The 17598-nt window shown below is 43.3% G+C and overlaps 1 long non-coding RNA gene across 2 annotated transcripts; it reads right to left on the reverse strand.

Annotated features, from left to right (window-relative positions):
- Window positions 1-14364: 14364 nt before the first annotated feature.
- Window positions 14365-17389, reverse strand: LOC118473094 (uncharacterized). Of its 2 annotated transcripts, none has more exons than XR_004851950.1 (2): window positions 16823-17389; window positions 14365-15957 (listed from the first exon to the last, which is right to left on the reverse strand). It is a non-coding gene; the product is annotated as an uncharacterized lncRNA (long non-coding RNA). The 2 variants fall into 2 exon arrangements; XR_004851949.1 differs by having other exon boundaries at window positions 14365-15960; window positions 16823-17350.
- Between the last annotated feature and the right edge of the window lie 209 nt (window positions 17390-17598).

Below are 17598 nucleotides of genomic sequence, written 5' to 3' on the forward strand. Positions count from 1 at the left end.
CTCTAAAAGGACTTCCTTCTGAAGTTGCAAAGAGAATGTCATTCGAAGAGCAGTTAATTAGAGAAACTGGTTAAAGGAAAATGCAACACACAAACACACCTTCTTGGTACCTCTCTAAAGGATCCCTACCCAATCTCGGGACAAGATTCCTTTAAGGGGGGAGGTTTGTAACACCCCAGGTGTTACCCAAGGCCTTGGCTCCATACATACACTTATGACTTGTTATCACATGTGTTTAAGTAAAGAAGGAAGAGCACCCAAAACCTTGAAAACCATGGGTTTAACTAAGAAGGTTCATGATAGAAGCATTACCCAAGAATGTTATGCAATTATCACCTTGAACAAAAGAGGTTAAAACCCTAGACCCCTTCTTGAGCCATTAGCCCCCAAACACTGGATCAATGAAAAAGGTAAGCAAATGAACCTTTCATGAGTTAAACCCTCAACCAAAGTTTAAGTACATTAATATATCTAGAAAATTCAGTAAGGGAAACATTACAAAAAGGCCCCTTAAAGACCCCAAATCAATTCATTAAGTAGAGAGCACACTAGAGCTCTCCACTTTTCTCTAAGTCCCAAAACCAACCCTAATCTAAAGATCAGAAGTGTTCACCTAGTTAAGGGCGCCAAAACCACTGGGTCTAAATAACAAAAAGGAGCTAAACTACCTAAGGAACCCACTGGAAAAATTTGAACCCGAGCCAAAACCGTTTGAAATGAATTGACATCCCTTTTGTCTCGGGGTGAACAGTGTGACAGCCCCGATTTGGCGTCCGAATATCTTCTGAACTAGGGTGTATCTTAAATTGGAACTCACACATAAGAGCTAGCCCTAGGTGCCAGGAAGAGATCTACGCAAGACTCATGGCAAGATTCACACGTTTGCGATCCCTGCAAACGTTTGAATAGAGGCAGAAACAAACGCCCACGTGTTCGACGCGTTCTGGCGCGCCAGAGCACGCCCCCGCGCTCGGCCCTGTGCGCACCACGCCGCGCCAAGCCAAAACCGTGCCCACGCCCGCGTCGCGCCTATAAAGCCAACCAAGGATTCGACCGTACGCCCCTGCTCGCTCTCAACCTCGCCGGAGCGCAAGATCACCGGCTATTGCTCTGCACACGGCGTGCCAGCGGCCGCCCGAGATCCGACCACCGTAGACCGGCCACCCTAGCCATTCCCCGCCCCGTCCGACCCTCTAGAGAGTCTCTGCGTGTCTCGGTGAAGCTCCCAGAGCCAGGAATCGAGCTCTGCCTCGCCGGAGACACCGGATCAACATCGCCGGACTTCACCAGATCGCCGGCGTACATAGACCGAGCTCCACTGTGAGTCTTTCTTCAATTCCTTGCACGGGTAGACTTTTTAGCACCCCGTGAAGCTTCCCGTGCCCTTGGATTGAACCCTACTACCGTGAGCAGGCTGGAGCACATGCCGCCGACGAGCCCGACCGCCTGCGCACGTGGCCCGACCGATTCCGGCCATCACCGACGACGAGCCATACCTCGACGTGACCGCAAAGACTTCCCGGAGCTAACCCTGCCCTTCGCCGGACCTCCCTCGCCACCGGTAAGCCGCGCCGCCCTGTTTACTTCCGCGGGTACTGTTTAAAAGGGGGGAGGGACCTCGGGGAGGAAGGAAAAGAAGTCAGGGGGGTTTTGAATGGTCAGAGACTTAGAGGAATAGTTGCGCAGGGGCATAAGTTAAAGAGTTGGTTTAGGAAAAACCTAGGGTCCTCGGTGTAAACTAGCTTTTCAGAAACCTTTTAAACATTATCCTTTTAAATACAAACAGAGCTTGTAAAATTCATAACCTCAGTTTTATTTAGCCAAATTTGGTCAAACTAATTTCGCTGGGTTCTAAATAATGTGAACTACTTAGGAAAAATACAAAACACCCTAAGTATTGCAGAAGATTTTAAAGTTTTGAATTAAATAGTAAACTGGCCAAAAGCTAAATAAAAAAGGAAAAATAGCTACATTGTTAGACCAGGGTTAAGAAAAATCCGAGTGGTACTTAACCACTCCCTAATCTGTTTAAAAATAGTACACCCCTCAGAACACCAAATTAAACTCATTTTTGCCCAAAGTTAGGGGAAATAGAAAGGGTAGTTTAAAATAAGAACCAGGGGGCAACCATATTTTTGCTAGCTCACTTATTTAGTATAGTTCACTGGAAAATTTTGTTAGACCCTTGGTTAGTACAAAAGAAATGATATACCTTTTATTTCATGAAAACAATGAAATCTTAGAAAAACCCTAGAAAAATAATCTTGAGGAGAAACCACCCCAAACCTTGGGATAACTCATAATATGTTATTATGAATCTAGGAAAAATGTAAGTTCTGTTGTTTGACATTTTTCAAATAGCAAGTTAGTTATAAGTTCCTTTTTGGCATTAAACTTTAGAAAGATTCAACTAAATATCCAGTAGGCCTTTTTCTGTGATCTTTAACACAAAGACCTATTATTCCCTAGGAATCTTGGCAAAAATAAATGTTGACCCAGAGACCTCACAGAGATTAGAGCTATAGTGTAAAGTGCCCTTTTACCCTTACTTTTGTTAATTTTGCACAAGGAGCATCTGAATTAGTTTCAACCTCAAATTTTTAGAATAACCCACATAGGTCAATGTTTACCCACTGTAATTTTTATAACATTTTTGGAAAATGTTAACTGACCATGATAGTTCAAAAAAGCTTAATAAGAAGCACAATAGAAAGAAAAGGGAAAGTTTTGGGAGAATTAGATAAGGTACCACCAAAACCTTCCAAGGATCTCATGAAACATAAAAATATAATTAAAGAGTGTAAGTTCATTCAAAATCCCAAAGGTGAAGGTATAAAACCCTTAAGTATACCCAAAAGAAACCCTAGAGTACCACTAAACTTAGTATTGTTTTATTGTGCATAGCTTTTACAAATTAGCAAGTCCTTAATATGCATATATATATATATATCTTCTTCATTGCATTCGATAGATTGTAATCTCGCTGACGGGGAGTACATCCTCGTTCCGGAGCAAGGAGTTGCTCAGGAGGTAGCCCAGGGTCTAGCACTAGAGTCTGCCATCGAGGATCTGCCTGCCCCAGCTTTGGAAAGCAAGCCCCGGTTTTATGCATAACCTATTCTACATGCTATTTTACTGCACTTAATGTTTGTAGGTTTGTACTGTGCACTTAAGTGTAGGAGTTGACTGAAACCTTAGTTGCATGAACTCAGGTTTTCCATTGTGATGGATACTAGTATGCTAGGTCGAGTAGCTGCTTTACTAATTAGGGATCTCGGTAGAAGTCGAGTGATTTTTCTAGCACTTGCGCGAGGTCAGGAATTGGTTGTATCCATTTTCATATCGTAATGATGTTGGTCTGTGGACAACGATCCATGGGGATTGGTTGTCTACGAGACGGAAATTGGAATAAGGATTAAGGTGTGGTACCGTGTGTCAAGTGTTTGAACGTACTAAACATACGCCGAGAAATATGGTAAATCGGTAAGCCTAGTACCTGAGTGAACCTGTCCGCAGACTTTACACCTCACGCGACCTAAGACGTGGTCTCCCATTCCGGTTATGGTGGGTGCAAGTGCGGTCACTGCACGATGGCATTCGGGGTCAGTGAGGCATTGTACGCCAAGGTGGTGAGCCCTGATCTGTTGACGGGCAATCGATGGGGACGATTGATGTGTGTGGGGACGGAGTGCCTCACCACATCGTGTGTTTAGGTTTACCTTGCAAGGTTTAAAAACTCGATTTGAATCGTCTGCTTCTTGTAGCTAATGAGACAGCTTGATCCATGCTGCTACATTGAATAATAAGTGGAAATGAGGTGGCTCGCAAAAGATGTTGATTGGTAAAAATGTTTGATACCATGAATGATTAGCTAGGTACAGATCTAGTCTAAAGGATTCTACTAAAACTTGAAAATCTAAAACTTGTTTTTAGACTCAGCTAGTGCTTTTGGCAAACCAAACCCCTCAGCCAAACAGCTGCATGTCTAGAGGTAGAGGAGTAGACTCCTCACACCGGGTAAGTCTAGCTGAGTATTAGTATACTCAGCCTTGCTTGTGGCACAATTTTTTACAGGTTCTTTGGAGTACATGGTTGCTGGAGTGACTTGGCCGTCCATCTTTCCACCGGGTTGGACAGTCGAGTGGGATCCTACCTCGGCAGAGGAGGAGCATGAGGAGTGATGGGACAGGCTTCCCCATCCCTCCGTTTATTTACCGTTAGTTATATTCCGCTGCAATCCGAACAATGATCACTACTTTTATTAAACTCCGATGATGTTGTAATAAATTAAATACTCCTTAATGTATGGTTTTATGCTTTATTGTATTTGCTCTGTGCCTCACCTTCGAGTGAGTACGTGGTACTTGATCCTGTTAGTGGCCTCGTGGGACTAGATCCGAGGGACTGACGTCTTATTCCTATTTAAGTGTGGTCTAGCCCTTGAGGTGGGACTCAGGCACTTAAGTTGGAATAATTCGGGCGATTCCGCCACAAGATGTTCTTTACAGAGAAACCTTCAAAAGAGGCTTCAAACCTTCGGACTGCATCTAGATATTTTTCAAGATTCGGGTCTCTTGCCTTGCTGCTTTTGTCCACATGACCCGATATAACTTGTGAATCAGTCGTGAGAATCGCCCTTCTTATACCCATTGCCTTATGTTTCCGAAGCCCCAAGAGGAGGGCTTCGTACTCTCCAATATTATTTGTGCAGCTGAAGTCCAATCTTACTGCATAATAGGTTCTGACTTTGGATGGTGCAACTAGGACGACAGCTACACCTGCACCGAAGGTTCCCCAACACCCATCACAAAATACCGTCCAAGCTTCAGCATCATTTATTCTTTCTTCATCCTGAGCCCCTAGCGTCCAATCAGCAATGAAGTCTGCTAACGCTTGGGATTGAATCGAAGACCTTTGTACATAATCAATGGTGAATTCATTGAGTTCTGTGGCCCATTTTCCGACCCTTCCTGTAGCTTCTCTATTCCTCCTTATATCCTTCAGGGGTTGTGATGAAGACACTATTATATGATACGCTTGGAAGTAGTGTTCAAGCTTCCTGGAGGCCATCAATACAGCATACAGTACCTTATCCAATTCTTTGTAATTCTTCTTTGATGGGCTGAGTACTTTAGAGATGAAGTATATCGATGTTTGCTTGTCGGGTTTTAGGGGTCCAAAACCCGGGCATGAAATAATCACCAGGTGTGGTGGGACCAAATCTCTCACATATGATGAATAGTGGTACAGAAACTGTTGGGCCTTGTTCTTTAATGCTATACATTAAGAACAAAGCAACACAATTGTTAATGATTAAATACTTTCGTCCTTCGAAACATTATCTCCTTTCAGGTATAATGATCTTCAGACGAAGGTCATGAAGTCATACCTTCATCATATCAGTAAATAAATATAAATGAAGGTACATGAAACAAAACAGGATGTAAAGAATGTAAATAATGACGATATATCAATAAATTATTTACATTCTTATTTCATAAACATGAATAAATATTCACAATATTTATATTTCATCGACACCTTCGGCTTGTCAGAAGGTGAAAATGTGAGAGTGACGCGAGCGTGATAACAGTGCAGCGTGAACAGTACGGGGGTACTGTTCTTCTATTTATAGGCACGGGACACAGCTCGGACAAAATTACATCCATGTCCATGTTAACTAATTGTAATCATAATGTAAACTATTAAGGGCTATATAGTCTTTTCCTCTTTAAGTCGGTATCGTTCTTCGCCTTTATCACAATACCAAGCCGAAGCTCTTTCAGTCATAGCTTCGGCTTTTGTTTGCATCATCTTCGGCATATACCTTCATATCACACCTGCCTTTGTACTGTCTTGCCGAAGGTGTTTTTGCCTTGAGGACCTTCGATGGAGAAGAAGACCCCCAATAGTAGCCCTTCGCGGTGCTAGATCGTTTTTCGTAACGAGCTCGATCCTAGAAAACACGAAGGCTTCGGAATGCCGAAGGTCCGAAAAACACCTTCCCTGAGATCGTTGCCGAGAAACAATTATAATATTCCGGACGCCGGACGGTCCACCGCTCAGCTAGTGCGAGCGGTATGGCGGTTCGCCTTCTCCCCCTACAGCACTATATAAACAGATGGGTTGGTGAGGAGTTACCATAGCATTCATTGCCATCGCACTGTTGCGCTGTTAAAAAATTTAACCATAGCCGAAGCTTTCTGTATTGCATTTTCAAGCAAACGCTTCGGCACTTGAGATTAACTTCGTTTCAAAAAGGTGTAAACACTGAAATGCCCAGAGTACGATCCACTGCCAGAGTGTCTCGTGAGGGAGACGAGGCCGAAGCTGCTGAAACAGCGCCCATCTCAGAAGTGATGAAGCAATCAGGTCTTGTTGTGCCAGAGGAGGCTGTTGCCGAAGGTACCTCGATTGCTGAAGCTGAACAGATCGCAGTTGAAAGAGGGAGTCATAACGAAGATGAAGAGGATTACACTATTCTAAGCCTAGCGAAACCCAGCCACATTGAATTTGGTAATTCTAATGTGATGGCAGACGATATGGTTATGATGAAGAAATTGGGCTACTTTGGGGAGGCCGAGAGCAAACTTGTCCGATTTGCTAGGGAAGAGGTGATTCCAGATCCAAAAGACGATGAAATCATAGTTTTTAAAAGCTTCTTCGGGGCAGGACTTCGTTTCCCACTACATGAGATGATCGGAGAAGTTTTGAAAAATTTTGAGATATACTTTCATCAGCTGACACCCAATTAAATTGTTAGACTTAATGTCTACATATGGGCCCTCCAAAGCCAGGGTATGAGTCCCAATGCTGAAGCTTTCTGCCGGGTGCACGAGCTGCACTACCAAACGAAGGCCAGAGCGAATGGTCTTCATGATAGCTTCGGCTGCTACAACTTTGCGTATCGGAAGGATACAAAGGCTCCGGTTCTTAGCTATCGTACTAAGTGGCTGACTGGTTGAAATGTGAATGGTTTTACATAAAGGCAGACGAGAAAAGAAGGGAGAAGCTGATGACTATGGTCATGAGTCCATTGAAATTGAGCTTCGGGATGACAAGGCCCTTGTGCCATATGTAGCTTGGCTCCCCATGCCAGGTAGCCGAAGTAGAATTTAGAGTGGTAGCGGCCGAAGTCAGCACTAGAGATCTAGTGCAAGAATACTTGGGAAATAGAGTATTTCCGACCTCTAGTGGCTAGGGAATGCCTAAGAAGAAGGATGGGGGCAAAAAGCATGAACTTGTTCGGCTCCCTTACCGATTTAAATTTGAGAAGCAATTCGAGAAGCCATGCCAAGAGTGGTTAGAAATGATTGAAACAATGTGCAATGAAATTCTTGGTAACTACACCAAGAAGGAGGAAAATTTAATGACTGCTGCCTTCGGCACCCGGCCAAAACGAAGGCTGAATCGAGTGATGGACGTATTAAATTTCGAATACCCAGACTATGAGAGGCTTGACAAAGGTGCCGAAGGGGTGAAAAGGAAAAGGATTGTCAGCATCCTAAACAGGCAAGCTGCCAGGCTAGTAAAGGAGGATGAGAATATTTTGAATAAGACAAAATAATCTCCTGAGCCGAAAGCGGCGATCTATAAAAAGCGAAAGCTTGACATGACTCCCTCTGCTGAGTCGAAGGTGGATGAGAAAGGAGAAAAAGCTCCTTCAATGCCCTCTACTACCGAAGTAGCAGAAATTTTGAAGGTAATGACCAATTCCTTGCCCATCAAGCTGCTAAGTCCTCTGAGACCGGAACTGACGAAATTTTTACAGAAGAAAGATCAACCTTCGGCCGCAAAGGAGAAGACTGAAGGTCAAAAGAAACGAAGAATTGTCAATGTGATGCAAGCTATTGAGCGAACACCGCCTTCAGCTTCGGTGTCCAAAGTGACGACTGCTGCAAGTGCCGAAGGCGAAGCTGCAAAACTTGCGACCACAATGTTAGGAATCGACAAGCTTATATCAGATATGGTGGCATAAGAGACAGTTGTGGCTGTAGAGGAAAACATGGCCGTAGTGCTTGATAAAGGGAAAGAAGTTGTTGATGCTTCCTTGGGAGAAAAAGGTTTTGACCTTCGGCACCTGGGTGGTCAGGATTGTCCGAGGCAGATAAAGAGGAGCTAAGAGAATATGGAATATCTTGTGGTTATCAGCCGGGATCTATGCTCTTCGGCGGGGTTGACGAAGAAATTTTGGGATGTATCCGTGACCACGCTGGGGCAAAAATAATCGGCACTCTGTCTAAGGCTGTTGGTTTTTCGAAGCTAGAATCTGACATTAGCGGTTACCGACGGCAACACATTGTCGGCAACCTATTTTACTCCAATTTCAAGGTGAAATCTTTGCCAAGATTCTTGTTATCTTTATGATGGATTAAAATATTCTAAACTTAACTTGTTTTTGCAGAGCATGCTGCTAAGCAAGGCGCTAAGAATGCAGCACGATTTCGAAGATAAGAAGAATGAAATAATAATTGAAGGCTTGGAGAACAAAATTAAAGATCTTGAAGCTTCTCTTGAGAGGAAAGATTTCTTGCTTCAAGCAGCCGAAGGTTCCCTTGCAGAATTACAAGCTAAAAATACTAAGTTAAACGAAGAACTTCTCAAAGCTCAAACAACTTTAAAGGAGAAATCAGAGCGCTTCGAGGAAGGAAGAAAAGAACTGCAAGCGAAATCCGAAGCCGAAGCTGAGAAGAATACGAAGCTGTAGGAATCGCTGAAAGAGCTTCAGAATAAGTGCTTGGAGTTTGCCACCCGCTGCGTGCATCGGTTAAAAGGAATATTAAGCTCGGTTGGGGCCAGCTCTGAAAAAAAATGGCCCTGAAGATATACCAAAAGCCTTCAAGCATATCGAGAATGAAGTTGATGCACTCGACGAAGTTATAACTGGGCATGGTGATTTCTGTGCTCTGTTAGCTTCTCACGGCACAGCTGCTGCATTTTTGAAGGCCAGATGCACGCATGCCAAAATAGTGAACAAGCCAAACTTCAGCCTATTACCATCAGACTTAGTCAATATTCCTGGTGAGGCCAGAAGCATTGGAAATAGATTTATTACTCAAATTTGGGCTACAGGCGGGCGGGAGTTAGCTGTAGATGAAGCTCAGAAATTGCTTAACTCGGTACGAAACTTGTACCTATTGTTTACCTTGATATTTCTTTATTACCATCGCATTTACCTTATACCGTTGTCTATCTGCAGGATGGCGGCGCCGAAGATCAGTAAGCCGAAGCGCATTCCGAAGGTTGCTGGGATGAAGCTTCTTTTTATGTCTTCCTGTATAGAGCTTAGGATCTCTTTGCATTATTTTTGCAAAAGACTGTAATTGAGAGCTGAACACAACATTGTACATATTTGTCCATACCTTGTAATATAATTTTACCTTTCCGTCCATGTATAAATTGCTTTGTTGTGTAAGAAACCCACAGGTACAGCTTTTGAGCCGAAGGCGAAAAACACATTCCCCTCTTTTCGTGCACATCGAAGCATTTCATTGTATAAACTGCCTCTGTGTTCTTGTCTGAGACGAAGCTTCTTCGTATTCAACGAAGCATTTTGTCGCCAAAGTCGGACAACTCTTTCTTTCATATTATTGTTCGTGCTTCATGTCATGATAATGATGATCCTACAAATGTCTAATGAATGTTTGTATGAATGCAAAGATTGATGAGATGAAATATGCAAATGTATGACCTAAACACACACACGAAACCATACCCAGACTCTGCATCCCCTTAGGAACGATATGTGAGTGTCTTCACCTTTTATTTCGGTGGCATTTAAGCTATGCACTCCCTTAGGAACGTCTTTTGAGCTTCTTCACCTTCTATTTCGGTGGCGTTTAAGCTCTGCATTCCCTTAGGAACGTCTTTTGAGCTTCTTCACCTTCTATTTTGGTGGTATTTTGGCTCTGCATTCCCTTAGGAACAACTTTTGAGCTTCGGAACTTACTCTGCGCTCCCTTAGGAACAACTTTTGTAGCTTCAGAACTTACTCTGCTCCCTGAGGAACGACTTTTGTAGCTTCGTCACCTTCGGAGTGATTACAGCTCTGCATCCCCTTAGGGATGACTTTTGAGCCTTTCCCTGTTCTCTTTGCACTCGATGGTGTGGATTCTGATATTACATGTTACATTTTTTGGGGGATTTGGCCCTTGTATTGCGTAGGGCTAATCAAAAAATGAAAATTACAAACTATGGCCCCATTAAAAACCTTTCTCCCCTTTTGAAAGGAAAGGGTACTATACAAAAGAAATAAAAATATTACATTAATTACACATAATATCGCGAAGCTCATCTGCATTCCAAGACCTGGGTATGTCGTTTCCGTCCATGTCCTTCAGTCTGTAAGAACCTGGTCTTGATGAAGATACTACCAGAAAAGGACCTTCCCACTTCAACTGTAGCTTCCCCACTGTATCTGGGTTGGCTATCCTTCGGAGCACCAAATGACCTGGTTTGATATTTTTCAATCGAACTTTCCTATCGCGCCATTTTATTGTTTTGGACTGGTACTTATTGATGTGCTTTATGGCCTGAAGTCTAGTCCCTTCTATGGTATATTTTGTTATTTGGTAATCAGCTTCATCCTTCATTGAAGGTTTGGCTCTTATTGATCCTGTTCTAGCTTCTTACGGTGTTATTGCTTCATCACCGAACAAGAGCTTGAATGGAGTGAAGCCTATTGACCTTGAGACAGTAGTGTTGTGGTTCCACACCACTTTTATTAATTCATCTGGCCACTTTCCTCTGGGCTGATTGAAGATTAATTTCATTATTCCTGTCATTATAATTCCATTTGCTCTCTCTACTAATCCATTTTGCCTTACTGAGGCAAAGTGTATTTTTGTACCAATCTAGTCACAAAAATTCTTGAACGTTTCAGCATCAAATTGAGTTCTGTTGTCGACTGTAATAGCCTTCGACACACCGAAGCGACAAACAATATTTCGCTAGAAGAACTTCTGAACTGTGGTCGAAGTTATTGTAGCTAGAGGTTTAGCTTCGATCCACTTTGAGAAATATTCCACTACTACAACATATTTTAAGTTTCCTTGTGCTGGTGGAAACGGTCCTAACAAGTCTAGACTTGCTGAGATGGGGCCTAGACTTGTCTAAAAACCTTTCCCAGTAGAGGCCTGGATCCAATGTGAGCTGCACACAGTCCTGCATGTAATTCCTTCATTAATTTCTGTCCTTCATTCCTAGAAAGGCATTTGAGCAATGGGAAACAAACTCCATGCTTGTATAACTCCCATTCAATTATTACATAAGATCTTGTTCTTGCTTCCATTCTCTTGTTATAAGCTTCATCGTCTGAGGGGCAGTTCCCTCGGAGGAAGGATATTATTTCGGTCCTCTAGTCTTCACTATGTACAGGTGAGATTGTGAGCACCACTCTTTCCATGAGCTCGATTGAGGGTGTTTTTATTGTTTCAAAAAATACTTCTGAAGGCAAAGGGAGCCCCTGTGCCGCTGACTTAGCTAATAAATATGCATGCTCATTCTCTCCCCTTGGGATATTTTTTACAGAAAATCTCTCGAAAGAGGCTTCCAATCTTCGAACTGCATCCAAATACTTTTCAAGCTTCGGATCTCTTGCCTTGCTACTCTTATCCACGTGGCTAGAAATAACTTGCGAATCAGTTTTTAGGATTGCCCTTCTTATTCCCATTGCCTTTAGTTTCCGAAGCCCTAAAAGAAGAGCTTCGTACTCGGCAATGTTATTTGTACAGCTGAAGTCTAACTTTATTGCATAACATGTTCTGACTTTAGAGGGTGCAACTAGGACAGCAGTTGCTCCTACACCGAAGGTCCCCCAAGATCCGTCACAAAATATCGTCCAAGCTTCAGCATCTTTTGTCGCTTCTTCACCCTAAGCCCCTGGTGTCCAATCAGCGATGAAGTCTGCTAACACCTGAGATTGAATTGAGGATCTGTCCACGTAATCAATGGTGAACTAGTTAAGTTCCGCAACCCATTTTCCAATTCTTCCTGTAGCTTCTCTGTTCCTCATTATGTCTTTCAAAGGTTGCGATGACGGCACTATTATGTGATAAGCTTGAAAGTAATGCCGAAGCTTTCTGGAGGCCATCAATATAGCATACAGTACCTTCTCAAACTCTGTGTAATTTTTCTTTGAAAGGCTGAGTACTTCAGAGACGAAGTATACTGGTGCTTGCTTTTTTACCTGGCCCTCTTGTTTTTCTTGTACAAGTGCTGCACTAACCGCAGCATGGGAAGCAGCCACATATAGAAGTAAAGGAGCTCCTGATGAAGGTGGGGTTAGAGTTGTCAGATCTATCGAAGGCTTTTTGCTGAGCCGGACCCCACTGGAAGACTTTGGCTGATTTCAGTATTTCAAAGAAAGGTAAATTCCTCTCTGCTAATCTTGATATAAATTTATTCAATGATGCCAGCCTTCCTGCCAACCATTGAGCCCCCTTCTTTGAATTTGGTGGCTCCATCCGAAGGATAGCTTCGATTTTACTTGGATTAGCTTCGATGCCTTTTGTTGATACCAGACAACCAAGAAACTTTCCCTTCTTCACTCCAAAGACATATTTTTCTGGATTTAACTTGAGACCAGCTTGTCTGAAATTGGCAAACATCTCTTGCAAATCGGCAACATGATTTTCTTGCTTTGTGCTTTTCACTATGATGTCATCGACATAATTCAGCACATTCCTACCAATTTGAGAGTGAAGAACCTTGGCAGTCATTCTGCTGCAGCTTCCTCCAGCATTCTTGAACCCCTCAGGTATCCGAAGGTAGCAATAGGTACCACTAGGAGTTATGAAGCTTGTCTTTGGCTTATCCTCCTTCTTCATCCAAATTTGGTGATAACCCGAGTAGTAGTCCAATAGACTCATGAGTTCTAAAGGAGCTGCTACATCTACAAGGGAATCTATTCTCGGTAGTAGGAATTCATCCTTCGGACATGCCTTGTTGAGATCTGTGAAATTGATGCACATTCTCCATTTCCCATTAGATTTTTTTCACCATGACAGTGTTGGCCAGCCACTCTGGATATGTTACTTCTCTGATAACGCCGGCGCTTAGAAGTCTCTTCACTTCATTTCGTGCACCTTCTGCTTTATCATCGGACATTTTTCGAAGCCTCTGCTTTCTTGGTCTGAAGGACGGGTCCACATTGAGCGAGTGCTCAATAACATCTCTATTAACACCATAGAGTTCATTGGCTGTCCAAGCAAAAACATATTTGTTGTTAAACAAGAATCTTAACAAAGTTTTTTCCTGTTCATTAGACAGCTGGGATCCCAGCAATACTTTTTGCTCTGCTATGTCTTCAAACAAAAGCATAGACTTCGGTTGATCTGCTGAAGCAGACTTCTCTCTTTTATGCTTATACTGCTGATAAGCTTCGGCTTCATCTATGTTATGAATAGCCTTCGAATCCGTCCAACTCCCTTCAGCTCTCCTGGCAGCTTCTTGACTCCCATGTACCGCAATGGGCCCTTGTTCCAAAGGTATCTTCATGCATAGATATGCTGGATGAAGTATTGCTTCAAAGGCATTGAGCGTCCCTCGACCAATGCATTGTATGGATACTCCATATCAACAATGTCAAAGACAACCTGTTCTGTTCTTGTGTTATGAACATAGACGAAGGTAACTGGCATTGTTATCTTGCCAAGTGTCACAATCTGTCTTCCTCCAAAGCCACAAAGATGGTGTGTTGCATCATGTATCTTATCCTCTGACTCTTGCATTTGCCTAAATTCTTTTGCAAAGATGATATCCGCTGCATTGTATGTGTCCACTAAGACATTGTGAACCAAAAATCCCTTGATAACACAAGATATTACCATTGCATCGTTGTGAGGATAATCCTTAAGCTAAAGGTCTTCCTGAGAGAAGGTAATTGGAATATGAGACCACTTGGACTTGATGAAGGGTCCTTGCACCCCAAAGAGGGTGTGTTACATCATGTATCTTATCCTCTGCGCTTCTTTCTTCTGCTTCTTATTGGCTGGTTCAGAACTTGAGCCGCCTGTGATTGGGAGCACCAACTTCGTGGCCGAAGGTGCTATAGCTTGGTTGTTGTGCGAAGCCATCGTCGCAACTGTGGAAGTGAGTTCACCGGAGGTGGGCGCCAATGTTGGTCCTTGTTCTTTAATGCTATACATCAAGAACAAAGCAACACAATTGTTAATGATTAAAGACCTTCGTCCTTCGAAACATTATCTCCTTTCGGGTATAATGATCTTCAGACGAAGGTCGTGAAGGACATACCTTCATCATCTCGGTAAATAAATATAAATGAAGGTACATGAAACACAATAGGATGTAAAGAATGTAAATAATGATGATATATCAATAAATTATTTACATTCTCATTTCATAAACTTAAATAAATATTCACAATATTTATATTTCATCGATACCTTCGGCTCGTCAGAAGGTGAAAATGTGAGAGTGACGCGAGAGCGATTACAATGCAACATGAACAGTACGGGGGTACTGTTCATCTATTTATAGGCACGGGACACAGCTCGGACAAAATTACATCCATGTCCTTGTTAACTAATTATAATCATAATGTAAACTATTAAGGGCTATATAGTCTTTTCTTCTTTAAGTCGGTATCGTTCTTCGCCTTTATCACAATACCAAGACTAAGCTCTTTCAGTCATAGCTTTGACTTTTGTTCGCATCAACTTCGGCTTATATCTTCATATCACACCTGCCTTTGTACTGTCTTGCAAAAGGTGTTTATTCCTTGAGGACCTTCGGTGGAGAAGAAGACCCCCAACAGAAACGAATGTCACATCTTTACTAAATAGGAGTTATGTACAAAATAAATAAATAATTACATCATAAGGAGACAACGATCCAGCAACCCAAAGTTGACTGGGAGACGATGTCCTAAACCTGTCACGAACTCGTCACAGCATCCTCCATGCGCCTCATCCTGCGGTACCTGTTCTTGACCTATGGGGAATGAGACAGCAAGAGTGAGCTGACATACGTTCATCGCTCAACAAGTTGTGGGGAATAATGTGCATGAACTCGCCAAAGGTGGGAGCTCACGTGAAGTGTAAGGCTTACCAAAGAGGATGGTTGAAGCTGAGCATTGCTTTTAATGTTGGTCAAAATTTTATTAGCAGTTACTAAGTATAAGTAAATACCAACCCAATTAAGTAGTAGAACAAAAGTAATAACAACACCCTCAATGCAATGCATATGACAAATTGAATTTAGTTCCATAAATTAATCATGTGAGGGTCCGAGCTGCTCATGACCGTGAGCACGGCTAGTATACCAGTTTTACACTCTGCAGAGGTTGCACATCTTTACCCACAAGTAATGTTACCCATCTGCCAAGAGACGGCCAATCCCATACACCTCTACCGAGGAGGCGACGCAGGGTAACACTACTAGGCCTTTACAAAGTTCCATTAGCATCAGAAATCCCGCTACAGTTTATAGGAAGCTCCAGTGTAGGGATCCCTCGCCTGACCGCCATCGCAACAAAATGAACCCAAGGACCTCCCTACACTGACCACTCCCCTACTACCCTTGCCCCTTTCGGGTAAGGTAGTCCTCTACTAGCTTTCCTAATTAGTCAGCCAAGGGCATCCCATACCACCCTTGTGGTAGCACTGTTTTCCCGGGTGGTTCTCCATGTTCCAATTAACATAATGATCTTAACATGAACAATAAATAACAACTGATAATAAAAGTATAATCATGAATAATGTGTATCTCTATACCTAAAACCACATAAAGCAATAGTAGGTACTAACAAAAAATTCAATGGTAAACAAGGTATAAAGATAGTCAAACTATGGTAACCAATCCCATCAAAATTAACCTATGCAGATCATTATGATTAATTAGAACATGAGTGAGTAAAAAGAAGTGATCAGGGGCACAACTTGCCTCGGACTTGAGATTCCAGGTACCAACTTGCTCCTCAGATGACACGTGTCCTCACTGCTAAACGTAGCAATACAGACAAACATGGTTTAGGCAAAATTAACATAACACCAAACATGTAAACAAAATACATAATAATAATCTACACATTAAAATAAGATTCTAGGAACATGAATCATTAATTTTGGAGTTATAGATTTTAAGCTATGAATTTCTGAAGGTTTTATATGTTTTGTACAAGATTAAATAGGATATAAATTTTATTGTGATATTCATGTCAAAACAGTGGTACTAAATGATAAACAATAATATTACAAAATTATAGGAATTGGAATGGATTAATTTGGACTTCATATGAATTTTCTATGAATTAAACCAATTCTAGTATTTATTTCTACCTTAAAAATTCATTTCTATATTTATTTTCTGATTTTTGCAACTCTCTGGACTGGGCGCCAATAATAGAGAAACACAGGGGTCTAAATCACAATTTACCTAAGACTTAGACTAACCCTCAGTGTGGACTGCGGGTTGGTTCTTGAAAAGTGGAGGGGCTCTTTAGTAAATGTTACACAGCTGCAACACAAGCTTCGTTCTAGGCCGCTCATCTGTCGATAAATGGCTGAGACGAGCCCACACCGAACTGTTACCTGATCTCTAATCCTATCCGACCGCCCACGGGCCAACGCTCCAGATCAACTCACCTAAAGCGCCATATCGTGATCTAATCTGGATCGCTCGAACGAGATCTAACGGTCGCAGTACCCGTTCCCCAAACACCGACCGTATGCAGCGGCGCAGGGACCTTCCCCGCGGCGGCGCCAAGTCGATGATGGCATTCTGCAGCCACGGGGCCCTAACCTCGACTACGATAGGTGCTACGCGGAACTAGGAGGATGGCGAGGACTAGAGGGGGGCTTACCGGGGTCGACAGCGCAGATACACGCGCTCGCGAGGAGGAGCAGAACCAGCATGTTGTACAACGACGACGAGGGATTCCCCCGCAGCTGGTTGATCTCCGTGTTTTATCGAGGGCTTCCGCGCGACTGAGTGTTCTACCCCGAAGCACCGCCACCGCATTCCGAGCATTGGGCTAAAGCACAACCCGTGTTCGATGGTGGCGGCAACCTTTATCCCGCAGCCATGGTGGTGCTCGATTCTCTCTCTCTCTCTTTTCTTCACCAGCGCGACTCGGACGCAGGGGATTTTTGCACGCGAGGGCAATCGGGTCTGAGAGCAGAGAAGGGCAAGAAATTAGAGCTGGACTCCATGGCGTTGCGTGGTTGAGTTTGGCGCCCACAGAGGGAGTTGATGGTGGCGACGAGTTTATATGCTCCAAGAAGGCAGAGTCCGCGGAGGTTGCAAATCCTGACCATAGCGTGATTTGGGAGAGAATCTGTTGCTGCCAGTAGAGGCGAGAGGAAAACCCGGCGAAAGGTGCGGCCTCCATGGATTTGGCCGTAACAGACTGGGGATACGGATGGGACTTACCAATGGGTCCCACACGACAGAAGCACAACAGGAGTGTGGCGCGGCCGTGATTCAGCTAGTGAGTGGGCCCCGTGCGTAAGTGTCACCAGGAAAAAGGAAAAGGGGAAGTAGCGTGGGCCGAGCGAGGTGTGTATTCCGCCCAACAAGCTAGGGCAAAGGGGCAAGGCTGGGCCGAGTAGCTTGAGAATCGGCCCAGGAAAAGTTTTC

The sequence above is a fragment of the Zea mays genome, chromosome 8 (assembly GCF_902167145.1).
Source record: "Zea mays cultivar B73 chromosome 8, Zm-B73-REFERENCE-NAM-5.0, whole genome shotgun sequence".
NCBI lineage: Eukaryota > Viridiplantae > Streptophyta > Magnoliopsida > Poales > Poaceae > Zea > Zea mays.